The sequence below is a fragment of the Bubalus bubalis genome, chromosome 23, assembly GCF_019923935.1.
Source record: "Bubalus bubalis isolate 160015118507 breed Murrah chromosome 23, NDDB_SH_1, whole genome shotgun sequence".
In the NCBI taxonomy this organism is placed as follows: Eukaryota; Metazoa; Chordata; class Mammalia; order Artiodactyla; family Bovidae; genus Bubalus; species Bubalus bubalis.
This window is the reverse complement of record NC_059179.1, coordinates 32,645,095-32,663,440: the sequence shown is the minus strand read 5'-3', so window position 1 is coordinate 32,663,440 and position 18,346 is coordinate 32,645,095. Positions and strand designations below refer to the sequence as shown.

At 49.0% G+C, this 18,346-nt stretch overlaps 1 long non-coding RNA gene and 1 other non-coding gene across 2 annotated transcripts; both read left to right on the top strand.

Moving 5' to 3' along the window:
- The first annotated feature begins 9,694 nt into the window (after positions 1-9,694).
- On the top strand, positions 9,695-12,615 carry LOC123465316. The gene is made up of 2 exons (XR_006640534.1): positions 9,695-11,679; positions 12,373-12,615. It is a non-coding gene; the product is annotated as an uncharacterized LOC123465316 (long non-coding RNA).
- A 2,787-nt stretch (positions 12,616-15,402) lies between these two features.
- Positions 15,403-15,475, top strand: TRNAG-CCC. Its single transcript has one exon. It is a non-coding gene; the product is annotated as a tRNA-Gly (tRNA).
- Positions 15,476-18,346: the final 2,871 nt, after the last annotated feature.

The window sequence follows — 18,346 nt, the reverse complement described above, 5'->3', positions numbered from 1 at the left end:
CTTCCTTCTGACAAGGCTGTCATAGTCCGTCTTACGGTGTCAAGTCTGTAACTTAGAAACACTGAGATCCACAGAGCAAGCTGGGAAGGGCTGTAGGGGGAATGGGAACCGCATCTGGGACTGGTGGGAAGATGGAGAGATGCTGAGGAAGGGCCAGGGCAGTGATGCTGAGGCTGGAAGGCTGGTGTCCTGTCCGTCGCAGTTTTGCCCTGGGCTGGCGCCTGTCTGGGAATGTTAAGGGAAGAAGGTCCTGGTGAATCCTGGCCCCTCTATCCACTAGAGGGCGCTAGCACCCTGCAGTTGCTGGTGCAGCTTCAAAGGCCGCTGATAGAGAGGTGTCTCAGGGCCCTCAGAAATTCCATTCTGCCTGAAACTCCAGCCTCGTATCCCCTTCGCCCCCTCTTTCTCTTTGCTGCTCACATGTGGCTGCTGTTTCCTTGGGCATCTCATAGACCGGCTCTGGCCCCACCATTGCCAGTATGAGCCCTGGGGAATGGGGACCCCTGGCCAGGTACAGGTACAGGCGGGGGCTTTGGGCTGCTGTGATGAACATCAGAGGGGCTCCCTGCACTGGCCCCAGCGTGCACAGTTGGGTCTGCCTGCCCAGGAGCCTGCAAGTGCCTATGGCCTCCTCCCTGAGGGGTGAGTTTCCTGGGAAAGAGAACCTGTCTTGGAATATTTGTTTTCTGTTCCTCTGCCCTTCAGGGCCTGGCTGGATCCTGCAATCAGTAGGAGCTCATCAAATCCACGGGCTGCCCAGTGCCTCCTGAGTGCGGCTTCTAGCAGGCAGCTGGCTAGGGTGGTGGCAGCACCTTGGAATCCAGTGAGTGGGTGAGAAGGTGGTGGTTGTGCAGGATGGGGTTCAGAAGCAGCCAAAAGGCTGGGGATGCCCAGTGGTGGTGGGGGAGCAGGAAGAAGAGGAGGAGGAGGAGGCAGGGGAGGGCAGTGAGCTGCTCCTGAAAGTGTGGTGGAGGGAGACAGCCTGGGTTGGGTGGGTGGGGGAATCTACATCCAGGGAGGGTTTCGACCACTGGGCACCTCGGCTGCTGCTATTTGAGACCCAGGAAACTAGCTCATGAAACTGGCTCTTCCCCCAGCTTCTAGAGCTTCTAACCTCTAGGCTGCTCTGGGCTAGGCAACCAAGGAGGAATGTCTTCCTTATTTTTCCCTGGCCTTCAACCATAGGGGCCGAGCTGTCTGGAGGATCCCCATGGGGTCCACAGAGGCCCCGAGAGCTGCAGATGTAGAGGTCACGTCTGCAGGGGTGTCAGTTGGTGCGGTTCTTGCCACCAGCATCTCTGAGCATCACAGGACCTAGGGATCAAGATGCTCCATTAAGATTTTGAGACGGTTTCCTGCTTTGGTAACATGGGTTGTAGGCACGTTTGCCAGGCTGCACTTTCTCCTCCCCACTTCTGCTCTGCAGCCGCAGGTCCCTGCTTATTTGCTGGTCTCCAACACCCTTTTCTCTAGGCTGAAAATAATCCCTCAGTGGGTTAGTTGTGTAATGGGCTTGTCTGAAATGTTAATTTAAAAAGTCATTGGCAGATGATTTCCACCATGAGAGTCTTCGTGAGGGCAATTGTCCAGAGCCTGAGGACTCCTGCAGAGCCCACGTGGAACATGAAGGGATCCAGTGAAGGAGGGGGCAGGTGGGTTGGAGATGGTGATGCCTCTGAAGGTGAGGATGACAGAGGGGTGGTGTTACGAATGCAGCTTCCAGGAGGAAACCAGAAGCAGTGGGTGGTGGCCAGCTTTCCATCCTTTCTGTGTGGCAGTGTGACGGCAACTATAGACGCAGAGAGGCTCAGACTGGTTGAGATTCTTGCCCAGGGTCACACAGTAAAGTGGAGACACAGCAAGGCTGGGGAGGCAGATTTCTGCATCCCGATCTTCAAAGTTCTTTCTACAAAATAGGCCACGGAAGGGTGGGCAGCCCAGAGTTCATTTTATTCAGTTGGTCAGATTATCTTTACAGAGTGCTCACTGTATGTGAGTTGGCCAGGACAGCTAGTAGGGAATGCAGACAAGTCAACAGGCCATTATAACATATGGGTGATGGGGAGCCCAGGCCGGGTGTCAGGGTGACTCAGAGGAGGGACTCACCTTGGTTGAATGGGGTATCAAGCAAGTCTTCATGGAGGAAGTGAAAAGTAGTTGAAAGAAAAAAAAAAAAATCTAGTATTGGGTTGACCAAAAATTTGTTAGGGTTTTTCCATAAGGTGTAATGGAAAAATCCAAACGAGCTTTTTGGCCAAGCCAATCATTTGCTGCCCCGTTGAGAACGTCCCCAAAGAGAATAAACACAACCAACAAATAAATAACAGAAGTAAGTGGTAGTCATGGAGTCCTAAGTAGACTCCATCCAGCCCCAGCAAGGCAGGAGTCCCTCCCCAGAAGGGGCTGGGACTCCTGGAGAGCCAGGGGCAGCCAGGGGGCTGCTGCTGGGCAGTGGAGAGCTGGGAGTCTGCAGGTCAAGGATCTTTTAGAAAAACTCCTGTTCATCTTAGGAAATTTCACACACACACGTGGAGACAATAGTGTAACAAGCCCCACACTTCCATCACCTACATTCAACAGCTGCCAACCCAGGGCCAGTTCCGCTCCATCTGTACCCTCTCTGCTCCACCATCTATGGATTATTTCAGAGCAAATCCCTGATGTTGTATCATTTCATCCATAAGTATTTCGGCAGGCAGCTCTAAAGGATAATGGCTCTATTTTAAAACCATAATCATAATGACATTATCACACCTGAAAACATCAGGACTCATTCTAGTCCGTCTTCAATTGCCTCAGTTTTTCTTTTTTAACAGCTGGTCAGCATCCAAGTAACAGCCACGCATGGCAGCAAAAATCTTTTCAGTTTCTCTTGAGCTATCTTTTCTCTCTCCCTCTCTCTTTCCCACTGCAACATCCTTATTTAAGCAGTCTGGTCAGTTACTCTGTGGTTCCCTCCACCTGGCTCTGGCTGTTGGTGTCTTCAGGGTCCCTTACAGCCTGTTCCTCTGTCCCCTGTATTTCTTGTCACCTGGAACTTCGATCTGGTGGCTTCAACCAATTTAGGTTCAATTTTCATAGCACCAACATTCTGTGTGCACAAGATTAAACGACTGCCTGCTGAGCAATGCGTGGTGTGTGCGGATGCCCGTGTGTGTGAACGCGCACGTGCATGTGGGCTATTCTCTCCTGCCTTTGGCCACCTCCCAGAAGCCACTGTTGTCCCATGGTCACTGCTTCCTTTCAAGGTTACAGAATTGCTTCAAGGTTGCTTGTCAAGGAACGAACGCAAGCTGTACCCTCTCTCCCTGGACAGCATATTAAAAATCAGACACATCACTTTGCTGACAAAGGTCCGTCTGGTCAAAGCTATGGTTTTTTCAGTAGTCATGTATGGTTGTGAGAGCTGGACTACAAAGAAGGCTGAGCGCTGAAGAATCGATGCGTTTGAACTGTGGTGTTGGAGAAGACTCTTGAGAGTCCATTGGACTGCAAGGAGATCAAATTAATCCATCCTAAAGGAAATCAACTCTGAATATTCATTGGAAGGACTAATGCTGAAGCTGGAACTCCAATCCTTTGGCCACTTGATGCAAAGAACTGACTCATTGGAAAAGACCCTGATGCTGGGAAGGGTTGAGGGCAGGAAGAGAAGGGAGTGGCAGAGGATGAGATGGTTGGATTGCATCATGGACTCAGTGGACATGAGCTTGAGCAAACTCTGGGAGATAGTGAAGGACAGGGAAGCCTGGCGTGCTGGCATGGGGTCACAAGGAGTCAGACACAGCTGAGCGACTGAACAACAACACTTTCTCCAAGCCAGTCCCCTGGAAAGCTGCCTCGGAGAAACCTTCAGTGGAGACAGATTTTATTTTGATGTCTACGTCCAGTTTCTTTCCCCTGCCTCCTTCTGTTGCCCGTGTTTTGACTTAGGGTCTCTCTGGTCAGGGACCCTATGAGGTCTGAGGACCTAGCATTCTCTTCCTGCATCCTGCCTACCTTTTGGGACCAGTTCTCTGCCAAAGTGGAGAAGTTAAACGTGAACCTCTGCTTCTAACCCTGGAGGCCCCTTGGGCTGATGGGGCCCACAGACATGGAAACTGCAGCGACAGCAATTGCCCGAACGCTCAGCCAGAGGTCCCTGGGGATGCCCTGGAAACAGAGGGGCCAGGGCAGGGAGCACATGTCTGTTCTCCGCCTCTCCTACTGGGTAAAAACCACCATCCTAGCTGGAGACAGAGACTGGAGGTGTTAGCTGCAAAGTCGAGAAAGAGGCCTTGTGCTCAGCTTCCAAGGGATGCCTGTCCTGGCAAGAGAGATGCTCGCTCTGGGAGCATCCATCTACCCAAGGGTATTTCCTGAGCCCTCACTGGGGCTGGGGGAAGAAAGGGCAACTTGTGCCCTCAGTGTGCATGTAGTACTATAGCCAGTTGATGACCAGTGTCCAAGAACAGGGAGGCGTTCTCAACCCCTCATGTTTGTCCCTCACATCCAATCCCTGGTCAACTATGTCAGCTCAACCCTTAAAACAGGTTTTACTTTTTGGCCGGGCTTGGCACTTGTGGAATCTTAGTTCCCAGACCAGGGATTGAACCCGGGCCCTCAGCAGTGAAAGCAAAGCGTTCTAACCACTGGACTGCCAGGGAAGTCCCCCAAACAAATTTTAGTTTGGTCCCGTTCTCTCCATCAAATCCCCACTGCTTCCCACCAACTCCAGGCTTTTGTTTTCCTCATTCTAATCCATTCTCACACTGCAACTAGAGTCGTATTTTTGTAGCATGAATCTCATCCTACTTCTCTACCTAAAATCCTGTAGAGAGTCGAAGAGCACTCCCCCACCCCCCGCCCCCACCTCCGCAAACTCATGCCTATCTGGAACTTCAAAATATGACCTTCCATAGAAATAAGGTACTTGTAACTAAAATGGGGTTATACTAGGTTAAGGTGGGCCTTAAACCCAGTGACTGGTGTCTTTATGAGAAGAGGGCATGGAGAGACACTGAGAGAAGAAAGCCACATAAAGGCCATGGCGGACTGCATTAATGCCTGCAAGCCAGGGAAAGTCAAGGATCACCAGCAGCTCAGAGAAGCTGGGAGGAAGCAGGAAGGGTTCCTCCCTAGAGCCTTCAGAGGGAGCACAGCCCTGCCAACACCTGGGTTTTGGATTTCACCTTCTGGAACTGTGAAAGAATACATTTTTGTAGTTTAAGCTGCCCTAGGAAACCAATCCAGAGAAGGCAATGGCACCCCACTCCAGTACTCTTGCCTGGAAAATCCCATGGGTGGAGGAGCCTGGTAGGCTGCAGTCCATGGGGTCACTAAGAGTCAGATACGACTGAGCGACTTCACTTTCACTTTTCACTGTCATTCATTGGAGAAGGAAATGGCAACCCACTCCAGTGTTCTTGCCTGGAGAATCCCAGGGACAGGGGAGCCTGACACGACTGAAGTGACTTAGCAGCAGGAAACCAATCACCACTTCATAAATGGCATTCAAAATGGTATTGATAGGGCTCCCCTGGTGGCTCAGTGGTAAAGAATCCACCCACCAGTGCAGAACATGCGGGCTTGATCCCTGGTCCGGGAAGATCCCACATTTCATGGAAGAACAAAACCAGCTTGTCACAACTACCGACCTCCTCATTCCCGGGAGCCTGGGAACCACAGTTATGGAAGCAGAGCCTGTGTTCTGCAGCAAGAGAAGCCACTGCAATAGAAGCCCATGCAGCAGTGAGACTCAGCACAGGCAAAATAAATAGTTTAAAATAAAATAAGACTGCACCTAGATTAAAACCCCAGACCACCAGCATGTCCCGCCAGCCGGGCGTCCCCTGGCCCCATTTGTCCTGCCACCTGGGCCTGTGCTCCTCTCACACCTCCCGTTTCCCGGTCCCCCTGTCTGTCTCTCACATCTTATTCTGTCTGAACTTCCACCATAGCACCTTTTAAGAAGTTGTAATTTTAAACAGACTTCAGTGCTGCTCCCTGAGCAGACTGTGGGCTCCTGGTGGGCATGTGTGGCTGTCTTCTTGGTCCCGGATCTCCAGCTCTGTGTACTGTGTGTCTGGCACGTTGTAGGGGCTTCATAAACATCAGATGAAGAAATGAAGCCAACAAGTGCGAGTGACAATATTTCATGGGATGAGGCTGTATGGAGGGTCAGATCAGGGTCAGTGGGACATGGCGAGGAGGAGGAGAGTTCTGTGGGTTTGGGGGGATGGTGGTCAGAAATGACTCAGTCGACCCAGTCCACAGCCCCCAGGGAAGATGGTGATGAAGGCAGGTCTGTGCCAGTCCGGGGTCTCATCCTAAACTCGGGGAGGTTCATGCCTGTGCCGGCCTTCTCTGCCAGATGGACAGAAGTTGGCTCTGCATGCCCCGAGTTTATGGGAAAGGCCTTCGGCTCTCTGGGCTGTGATTCATGGGTCCCTGAGAGAGGGCATGATTTACATGAGCCTCGGACCTTTTGGGCCAAACGACTGTGGGCAATTACATCACCCAATAGAAGAGATTTATGGCCCAGGCCAGACTCCAGGGCCTCGGAGCACGCCTGCTCCCTCTCCAAGTTTGCAGATGGTCCACCAAGGTCCTACGAGGGCCCGTGGCTAGATGAGCATCAAACTCGGGCATCCTCTCTGGTGGGCAGCGTGGGCCTGGAACCCAGGGCTCCCTAGGCAGATATGTCCTCCCCAAGGCCTATTTTTCCTCTTAAAAAAAAAAAAAAACACAAAACATATCAGAAACGAAGCAGAGAAGCCCTCCATAGGCTCTCTGCAGGGCTGGCATTTAAAGCACTCAATCAGGCCTAGCTTTTACTTAAAGATAATAAAGGTGGCAGTTCTGTTTCATTTAAAAGTTAAACTTTTAAAAACTCCCTAGCTTTTCCACCAGCGTAGCCTGATAAGTCAGTCCTGTCCTTCTGCAGCCCCCGCTTCTGTCTTCACCGCCCTTCTGATTGTCTGATGTCCGGGAACCTGAGACAAACGGGGGTGGAGGTGGTGGAGTGGCAGGGCCAGAGGAGGCCCGTGGTCCCCAGTTCCTGTCCTGATTTCTCAGTAAGCTGCCCACTCCATCCATGTGGAGCCAAAAAATCCTGCTTTGTGCCAGGCACACAGTTAAGTGGAGAGTGAAAAAGTTGGCTTAAAGCTCAACATTCAGAAAACAAAGATCATGGCATCCAGTCCCATCACTTCATGGGAAATAGATGGGGAAACAGTGGAAACAGTGTCAGACTTTATTTTTCTGGGCTCCAAAATCACTGCAGATGGTGACTGCAGCCATGAAATTAAAAGACGCTTACTCCTTGGAAGGAAAGTTATGACCAACCTAGATAGCATATTCAAAAGCAGAGACATTACTTTGCCAACAAAGATCCATCTAGTCAAGGCTATGGTCTTTCCTGTGGTCATGTATGGATGTGAGAGTTGGACTGTGAAGAAGGCTGAGCACCAAAGAATTGATGCTTTTGAACTGTGGTGTTGGAGAAGACTCTTGAGAGTCTCTTGGACTGCAAGGAGATCCAACCAGTCCATTCTGAAGGAGATCAGCTCTGGGTGTTCTTTGGAAGGAATGATGCTAAAGCTGAAACGCCAGTACTTTGGCCACCTCATGCGAAGAGTTGACTCATTGGAAAAGACTCTGATGCTGGGAGGGATTGGGGGCAGGAGGAGAAGGGGACAGCAGAGAATGAGATGGCTGGATGGCATCGCTGACTCGATGGACGTGAGTCTCAGTGAACTCTGGGAGTTGGTGATGGACAGGGAGGCCTGGCGTGCTGCGATTCATGGGGTCGCAAAGAGTCGGACTCGACTGAGCGACTGAGCAACACAGTTAGTGCTTAATTAAGATTGACTGAGTCGATGAATAGCCTTGAGTACTAGTAGTCACTCCTAAAGGAGATCAGTCCTGGGTGTTCATTGGAAGGACTGATACTGAAGCTGAAACTCCAATCCTTTGGCCACCTGATGTGAAGAACTGACTCATTGGAAAAGACCCTGATGCTGGGAAAGATTGAAGGACAGAGGAGAAGGGGACGACAGAGGATGAGATGGTTGGAGGGTAAGGACATGAGTTTGAGCAAATGGACATGAGTTTGAGCAAACTCTGGGAGTTGGTGGTGGACAGGGAAGCCTGGCGTGTTGCTGTCCATGGGGTCGCAGAGAGTCGGATATGATAAGTGACTGAACTGAACTGAACTTGCAGTTGAGATGATTTTTTTTTTCTTTTGGTGACTTACCCATCACTGTCATCATGGTCTCCCTCACGTATAGAAATACAGCATCTCAGAGCGAAGGGGACCGTGTGGTCCATCCCCTACACCTGCTCAGGGCAGAGACCTGGCAATCATCATTGAGTCTATCCTTTCCTCCCTTCCACATGCAATCCACCCCCAGAGCTGCAGTTTTATCTCTGACCACGTCTCTAATGCCACTCCCCTGTCCATCACCAGGGCCCCACCATCATTTTGCTCAGAAGCTCTTCCCTGGTGTGTGTGGCCACTCGTGTCTTTCATACTGTCTGTGTCTCACAAAGCAGCTTGAAAAGGGGGGATGCTTTTAGGATCAAAGTCACTCAGATTCTGTCAGTTTGTTACTTAAAAATGTCCATGATTTTCTGTTGCACTTGGAATAAAGATTCCCACCCCTCCCACAGCCCACAGATAGGGTCCTTGGCGAGGCTTCCAGCCCTGCAGCTCCTCACCAGCCTCCATCCGCTGTCTCGCTGCCCAGGCTCACCTGACCTGGGCTCCTCTGATGTCCCCTGAGGCTGTCCTGTCAATTCCCGTGGCTGCTTTTCCTGAAGAGCCTGCAAGTCTCAGTTGAAATGTCACCTCCTTAGAGACGTCCACTTTACTCCCCACGCATGAACTCGGGGGTCACCAAACTTCGTGGGCCAAATGTGACCACAGCCTGGTTTTATAAACAATGCTTATTGGTTCATGGCCCCTGGCCACTCCTTCACCTGTTCACTTTGGCTGTGATGGGTTTACAAGTGCGGAACCAAGTAGTTGCGACACAGACCATAAGGCCCACAAAGCCTAAAATGTTTACCATCTGGCCCCTTTTAGAAAGTTTGCTGACTCCTCTTCTAGCTCAGCCTTTTGCTTGCTTGCATTCTCTTTATTCATTTTTATCACTGTATAGTTGCTCTTTTATTTTGGCCATGCTATACAGCATATAGGATCTTGGTTCCCAAACTAGGAATCAAACTTGTGCCTCGTGCACTAGAGTCTTAACCACTGGACCACCAGGGAATTCTCTTGCTTGCTTTCTTGATGTCATTTCTCACATATAAAAGTCAATGTGTATATTTTCATGTTTAATTTTATTTTTGATCTGTCTTCCCATAAAAATGTAAATTCCTGGAGCATAGAGGTCTTATAGACATATATACCTGTATCCCCAGTCTGAGTGTGGGGGTGAGCACATAGGAGGATTCAGTGACATTGATCAGTAGTTTCCTAGGACTAATCCAGTAATTAATTACTGGTCATATCAGTGTTTGGGGATTATCCTTAGCCTGTGTATGTGTGTGTGTGCGCTCAGGTGTGTCTGACTCTTTGTGACCCTATGGATTATAGCCCGCCAGGCTCCTCTGTCCATGGGATTTCCCAGGCAAGAATCCTGGAGTGGGTTGCCATTTCCTACTTCAGGGGATCTTCCCGACCCAGGGATCGAACCCACGTCTCCTGTGTCTTCTGCATTGCAAGCAGATGGATTCTTTATCCACAGCTGTTGGGGAAGCCCTATCTTTAGTCTGCTTGCCCCAAACACGTATACACGCCCTCTGGTGGACAGATGACTTCTGACTGTGTACTTACATCATTTCTTTCTCACTGCAGTTGCACCTGGGCACAAGCTTTTCCATTTCTCTTCTAACTCTACTGGCCTCCTAGATGATTTTGGGGAATACAATGGCTAAAAATCATAAACGATGGATAAAATTTTCCCTTGCCAGGAGTGGACAGGATGGAGGAGAAACAGGTTGGCTTCTGGAAGAAGGAATCCTGAGCCTCACGGTCTAGCTGTGATGCCGTGAACTTGTTATGAATGGCCTCTACTCTTTTTGGACAGAGGTAGGTTATAAACAACAGCAAACTATCACCTGCTCTCTCTGGGCCTTAGTGTTTTCATCTGGAAAATGATTTCCAAAGAGTGCAGAATTACCATAGAAAATTCCCAGTGGCTCTTGTTAAAGTCAGACTTCACATGAGACCAGGTGATTCTGGCTCACAGCCGGACCCAGTGGATTAAAGGTGTCATGTTTCATCCTCTTGAGGCTAATTTCCAGTTCAAATCCTTCCACAATCATGTGTTCTGTGTCTTTGGGCAACATACCTCATGTCTCAGAGACTCTTAACCGGTGACTGTGTCACACTTTGAAAATGTTAACTTGTATTTTTCCTTTTCCTTCTTGGCTCCTCCACTCATTGGTTGGTGCAGCTTCTCTTTCCCCATATCCCTTCCTGTGACAGCAGAAAGGAGAAGGAAAAGGAGCCCTCTTACTTGTGTTTTAATAGCCTAGACCCTTTGGGGACCAGAAAGGGCTCAGATCAGAGGGGAAATATTTTGGAGGAAACAAAGCATGTGAAAAGAAGCCCTTTTCTACTCCCGTCTCTGCCCAGAAGACACAGGGAGGAGTCTTGGAGGGGAAGGAGGCCCAGTGTAGACACAGAGAGATCCTTGGAGGAGCTTGGCTGAGCTGCAGAGAAGCAGCCACACAGATGTGTTTGTGGGAGCCGAGGGCAGAGGAGAGCCCTGTCTGAGGCCTCCGGACTAGGGGAAGAAATGGTTTCCTGAGGGGTTTTGATAAGCAACGTACTGACAGCTTCAGTGTCTCTTCAACCTAAAATGAAAAACGAGCAGTGGACAACTGTTGGGGGTCATGAGGCCAAAAGTGGCCCTGGGGGTGGGGTGCAGATGACTCTGCTGTGACTTGCAGGGGCAGCTGATGACCACATCCAGACGGCCTTTCTCCTGCCTCCCCCACCAAACCTCAGCATTGCATTGGCCTTTCTGAACCTCCTGTGTGATCTCTGGAAGAAGGGTGGACTTGAATTAGCTGATGTTACATCACCAGGTTGATCAGACCAGAAGGAATATGTTCACCTAGCCGATGCAAATTTGAGGTGGAAAATAAGGACCAAAGGGGTTGAAATGAGGCATGGGGTTTGGAAGTGCTGAGAAAAGTCAGCTCGGAATAAAAATGCAAAGAAAGAGGGTGGGAGGGAGGATGGGAGAGAGAGGGAGGGGGAAGGAGAGAGAGAGATTGACAAATCAATCCCCCAGCCACCAGCAGCCCAGCTGGTGGGCACCAGATGGGAAAGCGATGATCTACAGATCAGGGCCTGTTAACAAGGCTGATGGCAACCCGAGGAAACCACCTGCAGCTGGCTTTGCAGAAAATCAGCACCCAAGCATGGGGCTTCCAGTAATCCATCACGGGAACCACCGAGCCATGAACTTGTTAAACGGTAGCCGCTGGAGGCCGGCTCAGCTCACGCTCAGCTGCCAACGCAGCAAATCTCTGCCACCGGAAGACCAGATGGCACCAGCGGCAGCGGTGGTCTCACGGTCCCAACATGCACCTTGGCAGATGCTGGGTTTGGCAGCTCCCGGGTCAGCTGAACTAACATTGCCAGCATCTTCTGAGTGTTTGAGAGGCGCATCTGTTCGCTCTGTGAGTGCCCTTTCCTTCCTTTCTCTTCCATTCCTCTGACCGGCCTCTGCCCTTCGGCTCCGATGGAACCTAGTGGGTTCTGCTCATCTCCACCTGCAACCCTCAGGCTGAAACTGTTGCATCCAGGAAGGATGGACAGTGGAGCACAGTGGATACAGAGCTCTGGGTCCCCATCCTGGCTCCACCCCCGTCTGTGGGACTATGGCAAAGTGACTTAAGCCATTTGAAGCCTTCATTCCCTCCTCTGCCAAAGAGGGTATCTCCTTAGAGAAGGAAATAGCAACCCACTCTTGATTTCTTGTCTGGAAAATTCCATGGACAGAAGAGCCTGGCAGGCTGCAGTCCATGGGGTCGCAAAGAGTCACACATGACTGAGCACAGTGCCATCTCATGGAATGGGTACAAGGATTAAGTGGGGGTAATAGCAACAGAGCCCTTAGTTCAGTACCTGCCACTTTGTACCAGCACCACCTACTTAGTAAGAGTACCTTCAAGACCACGAGCAACCACACTCATGCAGGGGCTTCTATAACGTGGACATAGTAACGGCCCCTGGAGCCCTGGCACGACCCAGAGGGCCCTTAGCGCTTGCTTTCCTGGTGGGACCATAATTCTCCCCAACCTCAGCCATCTTGCCTTTTATGTCTGTTTCCCCGCTTCTCCTGGAATGTGCTCTCTTTTCCTTCTCTCCAGGGCGGACCTTGTGAGAGTCCCAGCTGCTCGTGATGGTGGCAGCTGACCCTTCCCAGGCAGAATTGTATTAGAGATTTCCATTTCCTGAACCCTGCTCATCGGATATAGCCTGTTTCCAATTACTGTACCTACCAGTAATTAGATGAGAACAAACTGAAAAATGGCTTTCATGGGAACCACCGGCACTGGATTGGCTTTGAAGCTTTTAATCTTATTATTAATAATAAACGTTTTGGTGATGAACTTTTGACCATGCGCTCATCAAACATCCTTCCTCATAAGTGCCTGTCGCTGGAGAAGGAGTGTGCGTGGTGGACCTGTCGCTGGAGAAGGAGTGTGCGTGGTGGAAAGGAGCTGCCTGGGGAATTGGAAAGTTAGAGTTCAGATCCTCAGTTTTGCTTGAAAACTCATTTCCTTTCTCTGTGCTTCAGTTTTCTCATCTGTAAAATGAGAGGGTTAGACCCCGTGACCTCTAGAGTTTATTAAACTTGGACAATTGTAGGAAAAAATAAATTAAGGCACTGAAGTCTAGAATAATTAGTTCAGAGTGGCAGAGCCTCATCAGCGCCCTTTGATTTTCAGAATTGCGTGTCCAGGAATGGACCTCTAGATGCTCAGGGAGCCTTTGGGAGTCATTTGAAAAATGACTCCCTGGGTTGACACAATTTTCCTAAGAATGTTATTTATTTTTTTTAATCCAAGGGTACTCTAGATTGGATGGAATCATGTCTTTCTAAGCAGTTCTTGACTTGGATTTTCATTAGAGTTTTCTGTGGCGTATTCAAAATACTCCACACCAGGCCACACCTCCCAACAATCAGAGTGGAATCTCAGCATTGCATTGGCCTTCCTGAAGTTTCAACATCGACGTGTATTCAGTCAAGTCTCTTTTAGACCCCATAGACTGTAGCCCCCCAGGCTCCTCTGTCTATGGAATTTTCCAGGCAAGAGTACTATAGTGGGTTTCCATTTCCTCCTCCAAGAGATCTTCCCGACCCAGGGATCCAACCCATGTCTCCTGCATTGACAGGAGGGTTATTTACCACTGAGTCACCCGGGAAGCCCCTTCGGCATTCGTGATTTGTACAAGTTGCCTCTGTGATTCTGATGTGTGGGTGAGGTTGAGAATCACTGGGCTACCACAGTACATTCCAAACTTTTCATGAATCACTGGGGATTTTGCTGAAATGCGGATATGGATTCAGTAGGCTGTAGTGGGACCTGAGAAGATGCATGTCTAACAAGCTCCCAGGTGACACTGTCTCTGGTTCCAGGATCACAGGTTGTATAGTGAGACCTAGAAGGTTCAGCTGTCTGGCTCTGCCGCTCTCAGAAGCTACACGAACACGAGAAACTCAGGTTGCACACATCCATCTGGAAAACCTCTCTGCCCGTCCTCATCAACAGAATGAGACTGGAAAGTGTGGGTGCCCTTGTCAGGCTAAAAATCTGACCTCCTCTTCAGATGGGTAGTCTTTAAATATTTGCTCATCATATTTTTTTTAGTAGGGGTGTCATTGGTGTTGGAAAGGAGTTTTTAAAAACTGGGACTTGAATGTTCTGTCTGCTTCAAGGTGAGTGAGCATGCACCACTTTTAGAGCTGGGCAGCATCTGAAGCTCCTTCTGCTTTGGGAATCTCCCACCATGCATCTCACCAGGCAGCCCTACTGCCATCCATGTGGGCTGACATTGCCAGATGTTATCCTGCCCCAGGGAGGGGCCTTGGTCTTAGCTTGGAAAATTGGATGCACCAGCTTAATACTTTGACTCAAGCAAGGAAGTACCTCAGAGGTGAAAGAGAAGTTAGAGTTGACCAAGGCAGCAAGTGTATCGAGATCTGGGGGTGGTCGTGACAACCATGGTGGCCCATGTCCAGCATTGGTGGCAGCTGTTCTTAGACAGTTTCTGCCTATGGTTTGGGGCTGGGACTCTGACCATCCAGTCCTGCTTGGTTCTAGGCATCCTACTTATTTTGTGAGTTACCAAATAGCCCTCCAATACATGTACTTTTGTCCTAAATAAGCTTCATGTCTGACTCTTTGTGACCCCATGAACCACAGCATGCCAGGCCTTCCTGTCCATCATCAACTCCCAGAGTTTATTCAAACTCATGTCCATCGAGTCGGTGATGCCATCCAACCATCTCATCCTCTGTCATCCCCTTCTCCTCCTGCCTTCAATCTTTCCCAGCATCAGTGTCTTTTCAAATGAGTCATGTCTATTGGTGAAATTAAGATTCCCAGTTGCTACCTAGGATTGTTGCTAGATTCAATGGGATAATCCATGTAGACAGATTAGAGTCCCACCCAACGCATAGGAAACAACCAATCAATGTTATGCTGATGAAGAAGAAGAGGAAGAGGAAGGTGTTGGGGAGAAGGAGGAGGAGGAGAAATCAGGAAGGATGCTGAGAGGGACAGCATGAGGGGACTTGCTTCCAAAAGAGAGGTTGAGAAGACCCATCGAAAGACATGCCATGAAAGTTCAGACCTGAAAAATGAAAGGGAGCCAACCATGTGAAGAGCATTTGAACAGAGGCAACAGCCTGTGTACAAGCCCTGAGGAAGTAATGAGACTCAGATATTCCAGAAATTGTTGGAAGGTCAATGAAGTGGGGGTGTCATGACTGAGGGGGCCACACATGAGTTGCAGCATGGAGTAATGGGTTTTCTGAGTCATCATGGGTTTCCTGAGTCATAGTGGTGAATTAACATTGCATGTTTGATCCTCAGAGCATTGGCAAAGCATTGCCAACCTCTGCCCTCCTCCTGGCCATGGATTCCCTCTGGTTGACATCTACAGCTGGCCTACCCTTATTGTGCTTGACAGATTTCAGGTCGAGTCTCGGGAGTTGGGAGGGGTGGGCCTTCTGCACAAGGGCCTGAAGTTGATCTTGGGGTGGGAGCGTCCACCTCCTTGGATGAGTCACCCTTTGTGCAGGCTCTAATGTTTACTATATTCACCCATCTGGCTGTGGAAGTCTTGCTTCAGAAGAGAACTCTGTTAGTAAATTGGGGTTAGGCGGGACTTCCCTGATGGTCCAGTGGCTAAGACTCTGTGCTCCCAATGCAGGGGCCCTGGGTTCGATCCCTGGTCAGGGAGTTAGATCCCACATGCCACAGCTAAGACCCACAATAGCAAATAAGCTATGCTGTGGTGACAAATACTGTCTAAATCCCAGTGGCTTCACACAGCAGGTTTGGGTTTAGCAACACTCAGGGCAGCTGTCCTCCGGGCCATAACTCAGAGATTCTGGCTGCTTTGTATGATGCCATCACCTCTTTATGAAGCTTCTTGGTCACTGGGGCGAAAGATGAGAGGGATGGAGGGTAACACACCAGCTCTGCAATGTTGGTCACAGCTCATTGGATAGGACAGGTCATATGGCCTCACTATATGTTGGTGGCTGGGAAATACAGGGTGAGACATGGAATGTTTGAGGAACGTGATTGTTTCTGCCACACCCTCTGATCTAATCTAGTTGAGTTTCTTCCTTAAGAGAAACTGGCATGAAAACAGTTTCTGTTTGTTGCTACATCTTGATTAAACTTCACCACAACCATATGAGATGAAAAACAAATATATATTATAATATGAAGAAATACAGGCTTGGAGGATATATTACCAAGGACTCATGTTTGCACATGTTAAGAATTTCATGAAATAAGTTTCATTTGGTGTGAGGCAAATAGAGAGGACTTTATTCATGTAAGTAGAAATTCTATGGCTTCAGGTACAGCTGGATCCAGGGTCTTCATGATGTCGTCAGGGCTCCATTTCATGGTCTTGGTTCTACTTTCTTCTGTGGTGGTGGGCTTCCTTGGTGTGACAGCTCCAGCAACTTCAGGTTTATGACTTCTTTGTTTCAAATATAGTAAAAATATAGTATTTTACTATATAGTAAAATATAGTATTTACTATATTTGTTTCAAATATAGTAAAAAGGGAGATTTCCTTCTCAGAGGTCCCAATTCCAAATCCCAGAATTGAATCTCCTTGGTCTAACTTGGGTCATGGGTCATGCTGATTAATTGATCCATGTGACTGAGGGGTTGGAATATACTGACTGACCTCTTGGGCTACGATGCCCACCTCTGGAGCTAGGGAGAGGGTAGTCAGATACCTTCTCCATAGAGGAAAATCGTGGTTCTATTACCTGGAGCAAAAGAAAGAGACCATCCATAGGTCAACCAAGAAATCAAGAAAGTGGTCGCCTACTTCAGTACACATCAGTAATGGGCATAGTTTCTTTTACAGTTCTGAAGTGGCAGTGAGAGGATTGGAACTAGAGTCTACCTGACCCCAGTGCCTGTTTTCCCCTTGCAGTCTGAGTACTGGGTGAACACTTCCACTGTAGGCCCTCCTGGTACACAGTCAACCTTCAGAGACGGGGAAATTCCTCCTCCCTCAGCCCGTTGCATTGGGCAGGTGCTCCTATGGAGTGAAATGGACCTTCTTCCTCTGCAGGGGAACCATACGTTCCCTTCCACAGGGAGGATCCCAGGGTAATCCTGGCTCCAGCCATGGCATGTAAGGAAGGATCCCGTTTGAAGGATTTGGGGCAGAGGACGTGGGGAGCAGAGGTCAAGGATGTGGGAATCCTTAAGGCCTTGAGATTTACAGCAGGTCAGTGTCTCCTTACTGTCCCTGGGGTAGGAGGCTCAGGGACTGGCCTGAAGTTCAGACTGCGGGCAGGGAGGCTGCTCCAGGCAGGGAGGCGTGGACACAGATGTAGGTGGTCCCTCTAACGCACACACCTGACCTCACTAACATCGTAGCTGACTTTGCTTCCTGTGGCTTTGTCTGTGTTCATGGGGATGCATGTGTCCTCTTCCCAGATTAAAATCCCCTGAGGGCAGGGAGTGTGGTTTCTACTCCTCCAGGCCTTTTGGAGAACTTCAGAGATGCCATTTCTGAAAGTAGACAGAAGCTTGGACAGACAGGCTTGAAGGATGGGAAATGCAGGTGTGGCATACATATGCTGTTTTTCCCAAGACTCTGTGTGTGTGTGTGTGTTTGTGACAGTATGTGTCTCCATGTGTACCTTATGTGTATTCGTGTATTCGTGTGTATTTGGGTGTATGTGTTATCACTGTATATGTATGTATATGTATGTGTGTATGTATAACTGTTGTGTATATGTGTGCTTGTGTGTCTGTGTATATGTATTTGTGACTCTCAGTGCGTGCATATGTATGTGTGTGCTTATATCTCTGTGTATGTTGTATATGTGTGTGCATGGGTGAATACATACGTGTATCTCTGTTCATGTATATATATATATATGTGCATGTGTATATTTATCTATAGATTTGTGTATATATATCTGTCACTGTTACATATGTGTGTGTATGTGTGTGTGTGTGCTTGTGTGTAGAACATAAAGTTTTCCCCTGAATGGTGATCTTGCTGAATAAAAAGCATGTGAAAGATGTCTGCCTTTTTATGTTATAATCCAAGACTGATAATACTCTTGCTTTTCCTTTCCAAAAGCAAAGATAGAAAAATATGGCCAGTGATGCTTCCCTGATTGTTCATAGCTGACGGCCTTGTCAGCCAGAGTTGCCTCAGGCCCGCAGACTCTGCAGGGGCCAGAGCTACTCTGAGATGACAGGGGAAGGGTGGAGGACTCAATGGTTATTAGCTGGGAGTTCGGGCCGACTGTCTCTGCTTCTGCTGCCTCCTCTTCCGTTACTGCAAGAACACTTTATTCTCACCTTTCCAACTACCAAGCCCTTCTCTTTCTACCTCCTGCCATGAGGCTTTTCCTCCTCCACTTCCTTTTTATACAATTTTGATTAAGATGGAAAAAAATAGGAAAAAACCCAACAGTGACCTACTCTGGAATTTGACCAAGTATGGATTTTTCTTTTTTTTCTCTCTTAATGATGTCAGTTTCCTTCTTTGCAAAAAGAAGGGTTTTTTTGTGATCTCACTGATGCTTTCCGGCTTTCATAGTCTCCTTCCCTGACT